Below are 21,802 nucleotides of genomic sequence, written 5' to 3'. Positions count from 1 at the left end.
TTCTTCTTCTATTGGACCAATTTACGCGCGGGGAAAAGGGAAAAAGGAAAATAGGGAAGTAGAGAAAATCTATAAAGGAAAAATGGAAAGAGGAATAAGTTGAAAGATTAGTGAAGTTCCGTAATTTTCATAAATTTTAGCAAAATATACATTTATTAAAGATAAGATTTGACGTGAATTTTATTAGGTTTTCAAAAATTTATCACAAAAATTGTAATTTCTTCGGCTTGAACCACAAACGTATTTGGAAACATTTTTACAGATAATGTATAAAATTTAATTCATTTTTACCATTTGTTTTTTAAAAATAGCATTTACTTTATATTTATTTAGTTAAATAACCCAATAAGTAGAGAAATTGTACGTTTATAATGGAATATTTATGTAAGAGCAATATTTTGCCCGTTATAAGTTTTGTACTTCTTTTAGACGCATGGTAAGTGCAATTATGGTGAAAACTACATAGTCGGTTTTCATGAACACGTTTTAGTATTTGATAAAGTTAACACGCTTTGCCTGATATATAATTTTATTTTTAAATATCTATGAACATTATTTCAATTGTTTTAGTATTAAACTTAATTTAAAAAGTTATAAATAAAATATGATATTAAATTAATAAATAAACATATTACAATAATAAAACAAAAATTATTATTTTTGTACGTTGGTTATCGTACATTGTACTTGCCTACGTAGAATTGTTTATACGTGTACCAACCTTCAGTGAAATATTAGAAAGTAGTAAGAATATAATAAGTAGTTATTATTCATCAACAGTATCGTAGGCCCGTTGGTCTAGGGGTATGATTCCTGCTTTGGGTGCAGGAGGTCCCGGGTTCAAATCCCGGACGGGCCCTTGATTTTTTCTTTTTTTTTTAATCATACTAGCTGACCCGGCAATGCTTTGCTATTGCTAGATTTGATATATATCCAAATTAAATCGACCCGAGCGCTACCTAGCGGCTCCAATTTTTGCAAAAAGTATTTCTTTTCACGTAACTAATATATGTTTTGAATGTGAGCCAAATCGGACCATAAATAAAATTTTTTGAAATATCTCGACCCCAGCGCTACCTAGCCGGTCCGAACTAATTCAGAAACCATTGTGGATGTGGGTACAACTCACGAAAGTTTCATCGCAGTCAGATGAATGGTATAGGAACGCATACGAGACAAACAAACATTCATTCAAACAAAGAAGATTCTGAAGGATAATTTTAATTCTGACAAACATATTTTAGATCTTTACAAAAACTTTTTTTACTTTAAAAGGCTTAAAATATGTAAAAAAAAAGCTTATTAATTTTTCTTAAATTTGTGTTGAATAAATTGTTGGTCCAGGAAAATAATTAAAAAATAATAATTTTGTGAAACCTGTCAACGGTTGATTAAAAAACAAATGCAAATTTTTGTACTAGCACAACAAAAAACTTAAAAAAAGATTTTATATCAATTTTGATAATATTTGAATAAGTTTTTTGTTGTGCTAGTACAAAAATTTGCATTTGTTTTTTAATCAACCGTTGACAGGTTTCACAAAATTATTATTTTTTAATTATTTTCCTGGACCAACAATTTATTCAACACAAATTTAAGAAAAATTAATAAGCTTTTTTTTACATATTTTAAGCCTTTAATCTTTTTTTAAGAGATTCATTATAAAAGGGCTTTACTGCATACACACGTAATATAACAAAAATGTAATATACTTTTATTTTTTATAGTATGTAACATTTTAATAATAAAGCATTCGTTTAAATGAATTCCTAAGCAGAAATTACTTCTTAATAATTTATTCTATATTTAGCACAACTGTTTTCAATTATATAGTGCTTTATACACATTGTAATTCATAAAAAAATTATTCATTGATAAAAGTTATAAAGTGATTCAGTGATTGAATACACTATTCAAAAACATTTACAAATTACAAAGTAATGTAATTATATGTATTTATTCACGTATAAATTTGTAATAATTTAGCTCTAAAATGTATAAATAGTCCCTTTTTATTAATAAACCCAGTGAAGTTAACGTAAGTTTTATCTCGATAGATATCCCATTTGTTTTTAATAACTAACATATTAAAATAACATAAAACCTGAGATCCCTTACCGCAGAAAATATTTGATAAAATTCGAAAAAAAAAAGATTTTTTTTTAAAGTGTCTAGTTGCATTGCTACAAGACTGCATATGTTTGGTCTGCTTGGTAGAACAGTGTTCTCTTATCGGTTTCAAATTATTCTTTGTATAATGTACGAGAATTGCTTACAAACTAAAAGTGATAAAACATTTTCTTTTTAGATGGTGAATGAGGATGATATGTATAAATGTAAATAAAGTGTAGTCTTATACAGACCTGAGAGTTCGACCATTCCTGAGATGTGTGGTTAATTGAAACCCAACCACCAAAAAACACCGGTATTCACGATCTAGTATTCAAATCCGTAATTTACTACGTAATTTAAACCTTAGAACTCTCGACTTCGAAATCAGCTGATTTTCGATAACGAGTTCACCACTAGACCAATCCGGTGGGTTGTGATAAAACATTTAGATAATTCTAAGTGAATTTTTTTCCTTCATAGATTAACTACATAATACTTTATACTCGCTTTCAAAATACATTTGGAAAGTATTTTTAATATAATTGAGCTTTTTAGACCACTTTTACGGATTTATTATACGGCTCATTTTCAGTGGCATTGAAGAGTATGGTACTTTTTTTAATGGTGCCCATCTTTAAACATTTAAGAAAGCCCTTTAGTTTGTGGTGTATGGAATAAAATATTTTATTCTCATAGTTTGTACTCATTTAATACGAAATTTTGACAAATAATTGTTTGTTTGTAAATTACATGTAGTTAACATGTTCTGAGATCAATGATTTTTTTAATACTAGCGGTTAACTGCAGCTTCGCAAGTATACTTGACGTTTAGCGTGAACCCTTCGATGCTCATTTGTTTAGTACTGGATGCTGCTTGAAGTTCAGCTTATGGGGTTTTTTGTAGTTTAATGTTTCTCTATAAAAAACGAAAGTAAGTAGAAAATATTCGTTATAATCTGTGCATAGTTTTTACGTGATTAACAGACTTTTTAATTTTATATATTAATTGTAATACGACGGTATAAAATTTGCTTATTGTAGTTATGTTTTATACGTATGATCTGGTTTTTGTGAGATGATTTGCAAAGGTGGTTGATTCTGTTGTGTAGTTCTTAAAATATGTTAGCAAATGTATATTCAGAATGTTACCCACCGGTACGTACTACACGCGTAACTGTGAAGGGCAAGCGAAATACGTGTCTGGATCAGGTATAATAGGAACGGGAAGGGTAGCTGTCCTGCGGAGAAACATTCTGATCACCGGAAGAGGTGATTAGTATGTTTTCGAGGAGGCACAGAAGACACCGATGGGATGTCCGAGTTCGGACGAGCTAGGGAGGGCAGACTGCGCTGCCATGACATCCTGGGGCGACTGTATTAACCTTTTTAGCGTACTACACACTCAACAAAATCTTTGCCAAAGACATCATGTAGATAATGACGGCATTAATCACAAAATACACCTTAAAAAACAAGTAGCATAAAAATGTTATAATCGCAAATACACTTGAACACATTGATATATTATTTGACAAAAAATATCATTAAACACACACCTGACACATATGAAGAAGTATACAAGTACACATAACAAAACTGTTATTGAAAGGGTTTCCTAAGCGTTTAAAGGCGGCGCCATTAAATCCATTGACAAATTCGCCGTGTAATAGCTAACAAAAAAATCTGGAAATTAAATTTTGAAGTACTTTTACACAGAGATATATTCAGTTTTAGAAAATATCTTCATAAATAAAATTAATGGTCAGTTTATATTGAGTTTTTTTTAATATTTTGCGTGGATTATTTCATTCGTTTATATTATCTTGAACCATTTTTTCGAAACGTCAAATGTATCAAATTGGCAGCGATTAAAAAGTTTTTTTTGAATTTTCGTTATTCGTAGCCAGTGTTATATGTTTCATATCTTACATATAATTCCGAAAGTTTGTTTGTTTGGAACAGCATCACTTTCAAATTTGCAGGATACGTTTATGTTATCCCAGGAAATGTTTTAAGCCATAAATCGTGGGTCTAAATCCCTTGGAAGTAAAGTTTTGAATTAAAAATCTTCATTAAAGAAAAAAAAATCCATTTAAATCATTATTATATCTCTATCACCATGGCAACTGAAATAGGTTGTACAATTTTCCTCGTCAAAATTCTTTGTACTTTAGTTTAGTTACCATAGTTACTACTATCCTGTTTTCTGTAATTAGTTTTTCAGGTATCTATTTATTATTCTCACAATCATGAGAGTAACGAACAATGTGGGTACAGGGGGCAAAGCCCTCCGGCAGTGAAGCTTCGACCCCATGATTCCTGGAGGCCGTACGGAACTCCTGGGTTGGCCCCGGAGGTTCAGGTGATAAAGCCCCCTGACTAGACAAGAAGGGTGACCGAAGAGAACCATATATATATATATATATATATATATATATATATATATATATATATATATAAATTTTCTTTTTCTTTTAATAAAAAGGGTTTCTGGAATGAAGGATAATCGCTAAGTTGTGTTAGCTTATTTCATACTGCTCACCATAAACTATACATATAATCGTTTTTACTTTGCTGTACTAACTTTTTTGTTCATATAGCACATTTAAAAGGAGAAATGAATTCGTTTATTTATTATAATCTATAAATTTATATATCCAACATGGCTATTCATTTATCAATTTCCTGTTTTATTAATAAATATTTATTTTTTATAAGGGCATTAAAGGAACATATAGGCGAAATGTATATATTTATGATGTAAGTTTATGCGAGGATATTCATAAATCATGTTAATACTGCTGCTTTTTCATAAGCTGTGATGCTATACCAGTATGCACACAGAGTAAAGCAGTCTAGTTTATCCTATATAATTCATCAAACTCTGATACTATTCTCATTAGCTCGAGGCAGTTTAATCTGGATTCGCTTCAACAGTTTGCACCAAGTTTTATGACCTTGTAGATGTTTTACACAGAGATTTTAACCGTAATATACACGTTTTTTATATTACATATATATATATATATATATATATATATATATATATATATTATATATATTACATATATATATATTATATATATATATATATATATATATATATATATATATATATATATATATAATTTTTACGTATTTTCATTTTGATGAATTTAGATTTAAATCTTTTTTAATAGTTTTTGCAATCATAATTAATAAAATTGTAAGTTATTTAGACAAAATTTGCACTGTTGTAATGAGTAAATGTTCTTCCTCAGAAAAAATTACACATTGATGATTTTAATTCACTTATATGATTATACTTACACATGTACCACGAAAATTTCTCACATGTATGATATATCTGACAATTTCATATGCATCATGTTTCAGCAACACAAAACAGATTTGACCTTGCTTGTAGATTATGAGAAACTATAAAAAATAATCACCCAGTAAATAATTTATGTTTTTTTACAGCTACACAACATGATCAAGCTGTGCGGGTTTGTCTCGATACTTTGCATATAGTTTGTCTAACTCTTTTTTGCTGTTTTATACATTTTTCGCAAATAATTTTTATATATTATTGTTGATACATATATGTGTCATTATTAAAATAACTATGGATTAACTAAAACTAAAAATGATTAGTTCATAAATCTTTTTTAGGAACCATTATTCTAGCTTCCACATACAGATCCTAAATGGTACGCATGTACTGTTTCAATAATCTCCGTTTTTTGGTAGGGATGCTGTGATAATATTCTGGTCATTTAAAAATTTCAGTAATTTTTCATTAATGCTACTGGAATAAATTAGATTATTTTTTGAAAGTGATAACAAATTAAATTAAATACACATTAAATCATTCCGGTTAAACTTTCCGTTTTTAATTTTTAATTCCATCAAATCTTAAATTTAATGACCATAATAGATAACTATTCTGATAACATATTATACCGTATGTATCTGTAAAATAATTTTGTATTACAATAAGGTAAAATTAGCTTAACACTTGCAAGGGTTACAGATTCGAATCCTTTCTAGGCTAATAAATAATTTTACTAGCTAATGATATCGTTGTTTACTCATTTGTGAGTAAAGAGATCGTCTTTTATAATTGAGTTGTACATATGTCATAATCATCCTTTTGTGCACTTCACCTTTTATTGAGCTTATTCCATTATTGGATTGAAATTTTATGGAATAAAATGACTTAAGTTGTGAACTTATTGAAGAATTAGTTTTTTACTGACTTTGCGAAGAAAAGTACGGTATTACTTTCGGTCGCACGGTGGGATTGAAGGTTGAAAATTATTTTTCTTTACGTTCGAGTACGACAATATCATTCACTCAAAATATAATTTCTATATATGTATAAATAATTTTTTTTCAAATCCCTGCGCAGTTCTGTGCAAGAAGACTGACTTCATTATTTTATTTTGCTCAAGACATATACAGGGGGTATCATTTTAATCGCCGCAGGCAATTTTCTCGTAAATTACGTTCAGTAATGAGGTGTCTCCCCCTCCAATTTGAGTAACTTTTGTTTAGGTATTTTTTTGTACTGAATGTAATAATACCTAAACAAAAGTTACTCAGATTGGAGAGGGGACACCTCATGGTGACCTGGGTTTCATTTTGAACCTGACGTTGACTATTACCTCAAGATCAACACCATTTTTTTTAATCGGTTTTAAACAACCAATCGGGTAAATAACAATTAAGAATTTACGAAAATAAAGAAACAGACATACACGTTTAATATAGTCAATTATAATTTTCCGTAAAATGTGAAATAAATTAATGAAAAACTCGACTTAACAATAAAATTCAAACCTACGTAGTAAAAAAAACGATTATTTATTTACAATTCGGTTTTAGAGTAGGAACAAGAAAGATGTACCTACAATAAAGGGGTTATGATATACATAGGGGTTAAGATATAAATGTAGAAATTGAAGTTGAAACCAGAAATTAAAATTATGAATTAAAAAATTAGGATATTCTATTTCAAAAATAATAAAAATGAAATCTTTTAAAATTTAAAATTATTTAAATAATCATTTTAATAGCAATATCAATTTTCTAAAACATTCGAAAGCTATGAATTTACATAATCCTAGTCAGTAGTATTCCTACACAGTTCAGTACATAAACTAAATTCCAGACACCATATGGCTTGTTTCATCATGTGACCAAACATTATTAAACTACTTTTATCGTTAAGTTTATATAAAAAGTTTTATTATCTTGAGAACGGAGAGTACGTCATTTCTATTTAATTTTATTTTACTTCATATTTATCTTTCAGTAAATTCTGAAGATAAAATAGATATATGACGGTTAGACTAAAGTTTTGATTTTTCAATTCGATAATAGAAGAAGGTTACAATACATTTATATAATAATTTCTCGAAAAAAGTAATAATAATAATAATAATAAATAAAACTGTGTAAGAAGACCGTCTTTTCGTTATTTTATTTTGTATAATATTTTGCGCAAGAAATTAGAAAACATAAATTTAAAAACAGGTATAACTTTTTTTACCGACTTACCGAAGAAAAGTACCGTTTCTTTACTTTTTGAGATGAGAAAAATACGAAAATACCATTCACTTAAATGTAATAACCTTATCTACATGTAGGCCTATATTCAAAAGTTGTGGCTCGAAAATACCCAAAACTACTCCATCAATCTCTTTAAAATTTAGATATGCAATAGTAGAATATCAGAAGTTATGCAAGGAAGAGTTTGATGAAAATTGGTTGATTAGTTCCTGAATTACGTTCAATTTAAGGACGAAAACAAATGTAATAACCTTAATTTGAGGTAATTTTTTCAGCTGCATGGTATGATTGGATGTTAAAAAGAATTCTTTATGTTTTGAGGTATGAGAATTACGAAAATATCATTCATGTATAAAATTTTGTGGCTCCAAAAATCCCAAAAACTACTACTTAATTTCATTTAAATTCTAGATATGCTGTAGTAGTGTATCTGAAATTGTACATGAATGGATTTGATGAAGTTGGTTACTTTTTCCTGTCTAGCCTACGGTAATTACCTTTCAGATAATACTTCAGAGGATGAATTAGGATGATATGTATGAGTGTAAATGAAGTGTAGTCTTGTACAGTCTCAGTTCGACCATTCCTGAGATGCTAACGACAGCACTATTCACAGTACCTGATCAACATCTATGTATATAAAAATGAATGTTCGTTTGTTCCTATATCATTCATTCGATTGCGACGAAACTTTGGTGAATTTTTGTGCACACGCCTTTGAAGGTTTCTGAATTAGTATGGACTCGCTAGGTGGTGCTGGGGTTGAGATAATTGAAAAAAATGCATTTATGGTCCGATTTGGCTCATATTCGGAATATATAAAAACAGACTTTCTTCTTCTATATATTTAAAAGGTAATGTTCGTATGTGACTAAAGAATGTTGTAAGAGTGTTGTATAGACTAAAGAACTACCGGACTGACTTACGCGATTTTTTGTAAAATGGACCGCGTTGTCCGGAGAAGGTTTAAAGTTATTGAAATCCTTGATCTGACCACTAGAAAGAAAGTTAATGACCAGTAAGAAAGGTATTTTGAACCGACTACTGTGTTTAGAGAGTAGAATGTCTGAAAGGTTAAATTTTGTGAAGTTTCGTAATATTCAATTTTTTAATGTTTTATCAAACTTTCAATTCTGTTCGTTTAATTTATACTCAAATCTAGCAATAGCGAAGCGTTGTCGGGGTCTGTGAGTTTTTAATATTTATTTTTATTTTACAATTGTTCCAGTTTTTAAAAAATGTTTAAATTAGCTTTTAACAGTAATTTTATTTTTACAAATTTTTGACGTGAAAAAAAAATTGTTTTTTTTTTACGTTAATAATTTTTCTGACGTATGTACTGCTTCTATATAGAATTCAAATTTTTCTAACTTTTCTTTGTTTTATTCAACTTACACCATCTTTTTCAGAATTAAATTCTCTACAAGTTTTGTTTAAAACCTTTTTGCGTTTATTACCCATTTAGCACCGTTTATTGTACGTAAAACATAAGAAACAGGATTTTTATTGGTTTGGTTTTAACTATTTCAGCATATCTATTGGTTGAGTCGTTCTTGAGTTTTGCTAAGTTACATGTCGAAAATATTTGAGCAGGGCAAGTTAGAAGCGTGGTTCGTTATGATACCGCAAGTTAAATTAAACCAAGTTAAAAAAGAAAAATTAAAATTAAATTAATGAAGATGGGTTTTTCTTATTTTTTTAAAAAAACTTTCGACTTCGTAATTAGCTAATTTACGGCGACGAGTTTGCCACTAAACCAACTTCAATGGTTATTGTGTAAATTTATTAACTTTCAAATAATTTTATTAACTTTAACAAATAATTTTTTTGAATTTTAAACTTGTATTTTTCTAATTTAAGAAAACACCTTTGCATTAGATTGAATTTCTACAATATTTTTTTACATCTGCTGCTGTAACAGATTTTCGTTTAATTTAAAGTTCTTCAAAATTGTTGCCAGTTTTATAACTTTCTTTTAATTCTAGTTTTTATTATCATAAAAAAAAAATTACAAAAGCATCTCATCCATTAATAACATTTTAAAAAGCAAACATTATAAACAAGATTCATAATAAATTTATTATAATAATTTTAATCACAAATTTATACTGCGTACATGAGTTGACTACAATGAGCGGTTTTAAACTGACCAAGAACAGACCGCGTGGTTACTAATCTAGTCTGAACACGTATTTTGTTGAACAAATTGCTTTCAAGAGCAGTTTCATTGGCCTTGACATAATTATTTATTTTACCGTTCACTTCTAGTGTCGTAAAACTTGTTTCTTCTTACAGTTTAATAACAAATACATTATTATACGTTTAACAACAGGCCCGTTGGTCTAGGGGTATGATTCCTGCTTTGGGTGCAGGAGGTCCCGGGTTCAAATCCCGGACGGGCCCTTAACTTTTGTTTCTTTTGATTCAAGTTATTGTGTGTATGCTATATAATTACTTTTGTATAGAATTTTATTAATGTTTATTTTTACTTAAGCTAATTTAAAAAATCGTTATATATTTTATACATTTACGTTCTATAAATTTGTTTTAATAAATAAATGTTTTAGGAAATTATTGGCAACACAATTATTTAAATAAAAGAGTGTAAAAATTAAAATTGAAAAGAAGTAAAAGAATAACTATTACAAAATTATAAACAAATACAAAGATCGAAAATTTAAAAGCATCTGGAATTTAATATTCATAGGTTCTTTAAAGGCTTATATTTTTTAATATATACATTTTTCCTTTCCCCCTTTTAATAATATGTAATGAGTAAGACTTAAAGGTTAAGCAATTTAATATTGTTATATTTTTCAGATCATTTCTAAATTGGCATCGGGTAATAAGTACATTTGCAAAATACATTTATCAGATTGGACTATTAACCTCTGAACTGGAGTTTTGAGTGTAAGCCTTGACTAACAGTCCAGTTTTATAATTCTTAAAGAAATAATTTTTCGTTCTACAATTCAATTTCAAACAATTTCAAAAATTTTGACTGTAAGCAGTAACATACTACGTTAGAAGTTACGAGTCCAGATTTTTAAAGTGTATAAAAATCAGGCATGTGCCTGATTTGGCCATCAACCAACATGTTAGATGTTAGTACACAGATCAAGATTGTCAAGACTGGAATAAAGGTTTACAAAGTAAACCTGTATCATAATTCGGTTGATTCCACAATTACTTGTTTTATACACTACCATCTGTGTTTAAAATCTTTGTCTTACTGTGTGACCAAATTAACTAAACCTGGAAGTCTTATGACTAACCAGCAAAGTCCATCACTTTAAAAGATATGCCACAAATATTCACTTTTTCTCTTCTTCCCTAAAGCCTCTATTTTTTATTTTTTGTTTTTTACAATAAGATACTATAATGTAAAAGTCCAGTTCTAACATACGCATTTGTAACAAATCACAACATGTAGCAAAACAAAATTTGTTACCACGCAACATAAGCTATTAATATTTATCTATTTTAAATTCATTTCAACTTTGTTAATGAACCACCTATGTTCATGTTATGTGAGCAGGAATATGTATTTTAACCTGTGAAAAAATGTCAGCCTGATCAGGATTTGAACTCAAAACCTTCCGGGTGAAAGACTATCATTTCTGTCGATATTTTATTTTTAAAAATTTACAAATAGTTATTGTAATATGAATAATAAAAATTAAAATTCTTGATACGTTTGCAAAATTAATTTTTGTCCCAGTTATTTTTATTACAACATAAGGATGTACGTTACATCATTATACAGCGTGTTTCAGAATGAATATTGGAGGTTTTAAAGCTATGTAACATTTGTCAAGTTTCACGTACATGGTTGATTATGCATGAAATGGAACAGAAACTCAACAATTTTAGAAACTCAACAGAAAGCGTTCAGTGTTTTGCAGTTTGCAGTGTGAGTCTGTAATTACCGTTCAACGTGCGTTCCGTTTGATTCCGTTTGATGTTCCGTTGTGATTCCCCGAGAGACAGTAACATTCGTAGATAGTAAAAACAATTTTAAACCACTGAACCACTTATTATTTTGAACGACTTATTTGTAAAGGGAGTGTCCGAAGATAATTTTGAACGTGTAAGAGAGTCTTACACGTTTACATTTCATTTCTTAATGAAATTATGCACCTTGACGATGAAGATTTATCGTGTTGTATTCAGTGACGAAATATTGCCAAATCCTCATTATATATATTAGTGAGAATAAGACTCCACAAAATTGAATGTTTTTTGTGCCGTATCCCGGCAAGTTTACGGGGCGTTCTTTTTCGCGGAAGCACGTGTACATGATTCGTTGTATGAAATTCTTTTTCCGACCACTGGATTGATCGCTGAGGACCAGATTTCAAAGCTTGTTTGCCGTCGCCTCCACGTTCGCTTGATCTGATCTGACCCCGTGCGATTTTTTTCTTTGAAGGGATATAAAGGATCAAGTGTATATGCCACAGTTACCAGCTGTAAAGAATGAGATGTCAAAGAAACTTAGTTCAAGTAAACATTTTACAAGTAAACTGAGTCATACAAGACGCCTTCTTTAAATTGTAAAACTTGGAAAAACAAACAAAATTTATTGTAAACCTTTTTTCGTAGAGTGAATATTTCTCGAGATATAACTGATTTCTTTCAATTTTACCCCTGCCCGGGATCTCTTGTTGGTCCTAACCTAATTGTCTTTACCTAAAATATATATTTTCATAAAAATATATATTAAAAAAAATTGTAAATTTTTGTAATTCGAAGCATGTTTCTCGAGTGCAACTTTACTCCTGTCCAGGAGCCTTTGGTCCTCAGTTACGTGTCTGTCCATTGGGATTTGAGATACGGTCAAAACCCCCCCCACCATTTCCAAAATTCACATTCATTCATTCATTCACATTCACAGTCCATTTACATAATTGGTGAAAAAATCCACCAGTTCTTGATCTATTACTACTGGACAAAGCTATAAACACAAAACATATCTAAATCCTTTTTCTTTTTTTTTAATTAGCTTTGACGTTTGGAAAGTTGGAAAGATTTGTAAAATTGTAAAAATTATGCAATTTAGCATTACTACATTAAATATAAATTATTTCCTTTTGTATTTCATTCAAAATTATATAAATTGTCAAGCTTGTTAAATACTGTAACCTAATTGGTTTTAAAACTATTGACTAAAAGTAGCTGATACTACAACCGTTATTGAATAATTTATGATAAAAATTATCAAAGATTATACTAGTAATATACAATTTGTTTTTCGAACTTTGAGATTTCAACGATACATTAAAAAAATTAATCCGATGTAGTTTTAATATTAATCTATCTTAACCAGATGGAGAAGTAGATTACTACTTGGCTTGTGTTAAGTTCCTTTTTTACTGTTGTTTTATAAGCCATAATAATCTGTTTTAATCTTCAAGCAGTGTGCATGATTATATTGGACGGATAATGGATTTTGTTTTAAGGAAGGTAAAAATAATTGATAAGGAACTCTTAATCAAGAATACTAGTTCTCTGATCGGGGAGAATAATATTTATTATATTGCTGTTTTTTAAAATTAAATTATTGATGAATAAAAAGTTATATTGCTTGGTCGCCGGTTTGTTTGGTGTAAGTGTAAATGAATTACAGACTTAAACTGAGAGCATGTGTGTTTTGTATATAATACACTACATTAATTCTATACTAAGCCTATTTTATTCAACATGGTATGACAAAATAGCAGGTTATTAACTTTTTATTAGAAGTTGATTTCATTTGTAACTAACCGGATTCCTAACTTAATAGAATAAATAAATAACTATTTGCTCGCTATTTTATCTATAATTACTTAATATTGGAAAAAAATGCACGCGTATGCACGCTACATTACACATAAAATTCTTCAGATAAAAATGTTAAAAGTTGTCACATTTTAATAAAAAAACTTTATAAAATGATGTTAATATTTATTGGTTTAAAAAAAAACTTTCATCAATATGGATCTCGTTATTAATTTACTAATACTTAAAGAATTTTTAGAAGTTTTAAAAAAAAATAAAATAAAAGTTAATTTTTTTTATAGTCGCATCAACAATTTAGAAGATTTACAACAATTTAAAACAATTTAGATTTTTTGATAAGTCCGAATAAAAGAACTACCTTTATTAAAAATTTGAACCTGAGAACTCCGACTTCGAAATCAGTTGATTTACGACGACGAGTTTACCACTAGACCAACCCGATGGGTAAATTGTTATTAGTTTTACATTTATTTTGATAAAAAAATTAGTTTTGTTTCAATGATAAAGAAATCACTAATTTAGAAAAGTCTAAATTATTTTTTAAATTATGATTTTAAATTATGATTTAAGTTGGAAAACATTTTTTATTATTTATAAAATTTTATAACGAGTTTCTAATAGAATATTTAATTACGTTATTGTATAAATATAAATAATAGGTCTTTTATTTTAAACTTCTAATAATTCAAGAAACACTTCGGTTAGCAAATTTTTTTAAATACAGCCTTAATTCTGCGACATTTATTAAGAGGAATAAATTATTTGTACTTCATTTTTTTCGATTTGTATCATTTTCGATAAATATACGCGTATATATATTTTATATATTTATATACGTATATTAATCTCGTATGATATTCGTTTGTCTTCGTATACTTGCTGTATATAATAGCTTCTATTTATTAAGTGATCCTAAGATCATCAAATTATAATGCTTCATCATCTAGTCCTTTAGTATCGGGAAAAAAGCGATGCTTTTCTGATGCTTTACTTGATGCTTTTCTGAAAATATCGAGTGAAGTTTGAATCAAGATCAGTTAAACTGTGCTATTTGTGGAGCAATCTAGAAGCGACTAATTTCTTTAATCGAAGAACATCCAATTACAGTACTTCCAGTAAATCATACAAATAAGAAATACATACATGTACATGCATTATGTACATATTACATAATAATGTAAAATCCAGCGGAGGAGGGGCATTTGTATTTTTTTATGTATTATATTCTTTTTTTACTGTATTTTATCTTATGAATTAATACAAATAAATGTATTTTCAATAAAAATTTAAAGAATATTTGGATTTGGGTGTTTTCAAATGTATTTGAATTATTTGAGAGTCTAATAACGATTTAGACTCAAATATGATTAAAATAGTAATTTCTTTTGAAGAGACTTATTATTCTGTTAATAATTGTGTGTTTTTAGAATAAGGTAACAAAATAGAAATTATTCCGTACGAAATGATATGATACTTTTTATTTTATTGATAAAATAATACATTTTTATGGGTCATATTTCAAAAGTTTTCATTTCCTGAATTGCTAATAAATTATTTACGAATTAATAATAATAATATGCATTATTGAACTGCTAACGTTTATCTTATCTGTTGTTTATAATAATTATATTAAAAGTTATATCGCTGGCTGTGTACTAGTCGGGGCAATCTGTTTATTTCAATCCTGTACTGCTGTAATTATTACTATTCGTTATTTTCATCCGAAACGGGAAAAACGTGGGGTGCCATATAGCATGCTGTAAGTTTTTTTTTACAATTCAAAGAAATTTTACATAATCCTACATTTTGCGTACAGGATCATGAAACGTCTCTTTCATTAATCGACAGTGAATAAATCATTAATCGTTGTTCAGTAATATTTCATTAATCGTTGTTCAAAGGCGAGTTGATGCAATTCTGCTCGTTAGAGTGGTATATGGCCGCAATCCAGCAAACTGAAATTGGAGATATGTTATTTCCTATACAAATGGTGTAGGTTATATAATAGTTTTAAGTCTTGTAATGAAGAATTTGGTACTAATAATGTCACTATAATTAATTGTAAGGAAAGTGTGAGCGAATATGTTACTTCATAATCTATTATTAATAGGCAAGAATAGTCTGAATGTGGAAATAAATGAATTTCTTTTTACAAAGCAAAAACATAATGTGGGTAGAACATTCTACCCTAAGCGACGGATGTTTGCGGGAATTTGCAGAGAAACAAAAGTGTTTCGTATATCTGTTCCTCGATCGAACGAAATACACGTTACTATGTGTTATAGAGTGTATTAGACCTAGGACGAACAAAATTTCTGATGATTGTTGTTGGAGTTACGATGATGTACCTATTCTATAAGATTGCAATTTTACACATCAAACTGTTAACTTTCTAGATCCTTTGTATGCGGTAATTGGATACAAAAACAGTGGAATGTTTATGGGCAGCAACGAAAAGACGGAATCACATGGAGTGTGTGGTACATCGTGAACTCCGCTAGACTTTCTATTTTTGCGAATTCATGTGGAGCCAACGTAACATCGACAGAAACCAGTTTAATCAGATTTTTCAGGATGTTGCTTTGTTTTGGCCTCTAGATAAATAGATCTATTTTTTAGTATTTTAATAACAATTTAGGATAGATCAATAACAATTTAATAAATAGATCTATTTTTTAGTATTTTAATAACAATTTAGGAAATATCTGTTTTCGAAATAAGACCCCCCAAAGATAACTGTACTGGAAATTATTTTGTTTTATAATATTAGTTTGAAGTTAGCAGATCAATATACAGTCATAAAAACTGTTATGCGTTATGTAAGAAATAGAGGTGAAATTACATTTAAAATAATGTTTTTTCTTTCACAATACTACAGCACTATTTCCATTAAAAATGATACTATTTTTTGCATCCTTTTCTTTAACGCTTTTTTCATGTTTGTCTTCAAATCTTGCATCCTTAGTTTAACATACATCCTGACATTGTCTATAGATGAAATTTTGCACAGTTATAAAGGTCGGGTGGTAATACAATATTCCACCATTACTTTTGTAAACATCCCCCAGTACGGGGGTAAATTAAGAGTGCAGGTGTAATAATTTAACACACTTTCTGACATTGCCTATTAATGAAATTTTGCACAATTACTAAGGTCGGGTGACAATACAATTCCACTATTATTTTTAAAAAACATCCTTCCGTACGAGGGTAAATTAAGGGTGCGAGTGTAAAAAATTGCAAATTCTGCAAAACGGCCATGCAGGCTTTTTGAGATCGCAGATGAAAAATCCTAAAGACGTTTGTCCACTTGGTACGGGAGTTTTTGTAGTTTCGAATTTGACAACATTTCATCATCACACACATATATATGATGTTATATTTTGAAATCCAAACTAATCTACCAATTAAACACTTGTAATGTATGATAATAATTTGATTGAAGGATTAATAAAAAGTATAAGGCAAGTTTTAAAAAATTTTTGTAATATCTTTTACATTTAAAAATGGACAGATTAACTAAAATATTTAGTCTTAGCTCTAGTATAATATCTGAGGAATTAGAAGACCCGGATTTACCATTTTATGCAGTGTAGGCTTGCGTAATCATCGAAGTATTCCTTGATTGATATTAACAGGCAATGGTTTTTACGTTAACGATTATAAATCCCAACATTGTTAACACAGATACAGTGAGGTCTAACCAATGCCCACAGAAATAAAATAAGAAAAATGGGTTTCCAAAAAAAAAGCACAAAGTAAAAAACTACTTAAGATTGCTTCCAGGCCTTCTCCTGACAGCAGGTGCTCCTTTTTTCCACAATCATAAATAAATGCGAATATTTAAACTTAGTAGTTTATTACTGATTGACTACGATATTGTATCGGTAATAAACCAGCTTAAATATATGCTGCTTCAAAGAGCAGAATAAATGAAAAAGCCACTCAAGGTTAGATTTAAGCTTTTTAAAGATATCGTTTTTATCTCCCTCTGGAATTATTTGGTATGTGAAATTATTCAGTTAAAATCAGTCTTACCTTATCGACATAATCGTCACGTTTCTATTTTATTGATCTCTGGTCATGTCCTTTTGTGTGAATTGCTGAATATTAATAATATGCGAGAACTATTATTGTGCTGATTACAGGAAAATTTTGAATAGAAATGCCATGGTACCATATTTGTCAATGAATAGCGATTCAAGATGAATACATCAATAAATTGCAACACTGACCATGCCATGTTGTCTAGATTGTACGTCAATTCGTTCTAATGTAATGCAATTATCTCTCTATGATCAAGTAATACTCTGTTATTCAAAGTTAAGTTTGTTGCAGCTTCTGTTTGTTTGGCCGGCGTAGTAGTTATCATAGGGATTGTGATATCTACTATATACTGTATTTAACTACAATTGAAACTTAGCACCTTATTTCTATTATTAGTTTAGAATTAAGTTTTTTTTTTACATACAATGTAAACTGTGAACGTGTATCGTGATAATTGCGTATGCGTCAATTCTGTGTACACAGTAATTATTAGGCTTGAATTTAAAAATTGTATCTAAAAATGGGGTACGGTTTTGCGTTTTTGGTTTAAATAAACTAAAAAGTTTAAAAATTCAAAAATGGATCTTTTAATTGTTTTTTTGCACCCATACCTCCAAAATCACCTTCCAAAAAAAGTTTTGTAGAGAAAATGTTAAAAAAATATTAAAATGTTAAAATGTTAAGTAGAGAAAATTTTAAAAAAATTCCATGAAAAATGTACAACCAGTAATACGTTACCGAAAGTTTTAACAATATTAAAAGTCTAAATAAACAAAAAAAATAAAAATTAAAATTGCATTTCTCGCAATTTTATGACCCAGGTACCCCAAAACACAAAAACTCTGATGTGTACACTGCATGACTCTTGTACGGCTGTTAAATTACATATACACATTTTTTTAAATGAAAAGTACATAAAATTTTATTTCATTAATATCTTTTGATATTTTTCATTTCTTTTTTTTATTGTTATTATTGAATTATTATTTATCGTAAAACTTTTTTTACAACCAGAGGTTAATAATTAGTAATAAATAAATATATTTAAGTTAAAAAAAAAAGAAAAGGAGATGAAGTCTGATTCCGAATTGATGTACCGTCCCCTTTTGAGATCCAAATATTTCATTAATTAAACTTTTATTTGGCTATAACTCTGGGATCAATGAAAATAAGTAACACTTATGATATATCGTTAAAAATCTATCAATGAGGGCTTATTACTGAAGTTAATAAAAAGTCCAAAATCCAAATTTGTTTGGACATTGGGCTTTTTTGGGCACTTTTGGTTCAGTCGACTGCAGTCAAAAGGAGAGATGCACAACTATATGTAACAACAGTACTAAATACAAAATTTCAACATCCTACGGCTAATCGGTCTGAGTTATGCGAAATACATACATACGTACGTACATACGTCACTCCGAAACTAGTCAAAATGGATTCAGGGATGGTCAAAATTGATATTTCCATTGAAATCTGAAAACCGAAATTATTCGCGATCACAGTACTTCGTACAAGGAAGTAAAATAGTCTTAGATCATATTCGTACGTGTGTTGGCTTGTTTTATGTTTAATAACGTTTGGTTGGATTAACCGATTTTGATGATATTTTTTACAGAGACTCGAGCATATGTGGCGATTTGTTGTTAAATTGTTGGAATTAATATCTCCAAGGGGTGTGGGGTAGATAGTTTTTTGGGGTCAATTTTCTCAAATTCTTGCAAATATAACCCTACTTTATATTACATAGAACATCCTTTTCTTAAATTTGTCCCAAAACTTCCTCTTCCCCAAAAAAAAGAAAAAAGCTGTCTTTTTATTCATTGCGTATCTTTTAAACGTATATCTTCATAAGCATAGCATTATTGCAAGTGGCCCAAAAAATAATATTTTGGGAACAATATTGTAGCGGAGAAGCCTATATTTTAATATTATTAAAAGTTTTGGTTGTTCATTTTTCAGATTTTTTTCTTTCACTTTACATAGTAAACGTAGAAAAATTAAAAACAAATTGGAAAACAGTTTTGGAGGTAGGGGAGCAAAAAAAATTAAAATTTGATATTTTAAATAGTTTTTTGTATATTTAAATAGATACTTGTGATTTTGCAATGAAACTTCATCATAAATTATTTCTATCCCAAAAAAATTATAACTGAAAAATATAACTTTGTCATTTTTTAAAATAATGATACATGAAAAAAGTTACGTAAGATTTCTTTTTTTTGGTGGTGGGGGTAATTTATGATGAAGTTTGATTGTAAAATTATAATTATATGTTTAAAAAAACCAAAAAAATTCGAACTTAAAATTTTTTTTCTGCTCCCCTACCACCAAAATAATTTTCCAAGAAACTTTTTTACGTTTAGTTTATATTTTAATATAATAATTTAAACATTTAATTTTTTTTTTTTTTATAAAATCTTATTCCGTATACAAAAGATAAAAAATATTCATTTAAAAAAAATATTTTCTACATGAGGGAAGCATGGTTAAACCTCTTTTCTTTTATATCTCTTTGTCTGTTAATACCGGATGTGAGCAGAATTGTCAGGAATATCATATTCGAAACTGTCTGTGTGTAGCATCACAAAATATGTTAGTATATGAGTTTTCATTTAGTTCAGTTTCATTTACAAATAATAAACAAAATTTAAAAAAAAAAAGAAGTAAATTCAGGTTATAAAAAAAGGTGTGGCTTTAAATTACAAAAATGTACAATGACCAGAGAACATAACTGAACGTTAAATTTTATTGGAATGTACACCTATTTTAAATTTACACATCAATTCAACCATTAACATCCGTATAAATTTCTAATGGTAGATATAATTTATATTACATTTTTATCTTTTCTTTATACTACAATTCTGTGTATGGTGATAGGATATAGCTTATATCTTTATACTGCATATTTATTACCTAGATGGTGATAAAACGTTGTGAAATTTAGTGATGCAATTCAACAATAAAATCTTTTTATGATGTATTATGAATAAATGTGAATATTTTATCCTTATCTTTGATTATTTTTTTTAGTTAAATGAAAAAATATCTTTCAATCATTATAAGATTGAAAGATATATATAAGTATATATATATATATATATATATATATATACTAGTCTTCGGATATGATTCATGGAAGTTGATATTTTATCGCTTCAACCTCTAGTATCGTATTTCCTTGATCCCTTCATACTATACAATCTATCCCTTTGTTAAAGAACCAGCTATGACGTGGTATATCTGGCTTCTGTATTGCTGTATTACATTAATAAAGTCTATTAATAGTGACAGAATTCACTTTTCTGCATACACATTTTGCAAGTCGTTTAGTTTCTTTTCTCCCCTTCTAATACCGGATTATATGTTGCATGCATTGAAGAACGGTATAAGCCAATTGAATTTATCTTGGTAACTCAGTAATTTTATTAATGTTGCTGACAATTAAGTTCTTGAATTCATGTACAAAATAATGGTGCATATATATATATATATATATATATATATATATATATATATAATCTTTAAATAAACTCGTTTCTGATAATTGTTGTTAGTTAAAAGCGTAAAAAAAAAATAGTTATAGAAAAAGTCTTGTCCTATCAAACTGAGTATGCAGTATTGAAAAGGTGATAACTTATGAATATATTGTAAATATATATATTGTAAATATATTGTTACATATGTATATGTAACAATCCGTTACAATTTTTTATCCTTGTTTTATTTTCATGTGAAATTCTAGGAAAATACTGGATGCCAATTAAAAAAATAATTATTATTGCATTTTTTAAAATTTTTTAAGGAATCCACGAAACAAAAAAATCATAATTATAAAATTATATGTATGTATTGGTTTCTAAGTTAAGTTTGTATCTCACAATTGGTTTTTCCATTAAAAAGATGGGTGACCGATTACTTGTGTGTACATTACGTAATTGGTTATATTATTAATATTTTTTTTTTTTTAAACGGACTGGGAAAGAGAAAAATACGAAGTAAATCTCTGCTTTTTATCACGAAAAATGATGAACTTTAACGTGATTTTCATGATTTTTTTCCCACATTAAGTTTTCTTCTAGCCCAAAAGGCTGGATCTCCATGGTGGAGTGGTAGGGTCTCAGTCTTTCATCCGAAGGTTCCGGCTTCGAATCCCGGTCTGGCATGTGATTTTTCATACACAACAAAATCTCTATCTTATATTCCCATACAAATTCTTCCAGCTTATATGGTGAATTGTATTTTATTTACATTCTTAAATAGGGCTTTATAATGTTAAAATTAATTTAACCTTTATCATAGAAGT

The 21,802-nt window shown here is 28.5% G+C and overlaps 1 protein-coding gene and 2 non-coding genes across 3 annotated transcripts in view; all 3 read left to right on the top strand.

Annotated features, from left to right (window-relative positions):
• Window positions 1-21,802, top strand: part of LanB2 (laminin subunit gamma-1) — a 771,247-nt gene that overhangs the window by 132,214 nt on the left and 617,231 nt on the right. The window lies entirely within an intron of this gene.
• TRNAP-UGG (transfer RNA proline (anticodon UGG)) lies at window positions 788-859 on the top strand. Its single transcript has one exon. It is a non-coding gene; the product is annotated as a tRNA-Pro (tRNA).
• On the top strand, window positions 10,000-10,071 carry TRNAP-UGG (transfer RNA proline (anticodon UGG)). The gene has a single exon. It is a non-coding gene; the product is annotated as a tRNA-Pro (tRNA).

This window comes from Lycorma delicatula, chromosome 8, assembly GCF_047948215.1.
Source record: "Lycorma delicatula isolate Av1 chromosome 8, ASM4794821v1, whole genome shotgun sequence".
Taxonomy (NCBI): Eukaryota; Metazoa; Arthropoda; class Insecta; order Hemiptera; family Fulgoridae; genus Lycorma; species Lycorma delicatula.
This window is presented reverse-complemented; position numbering and strand designations above follow the sequence as displayed.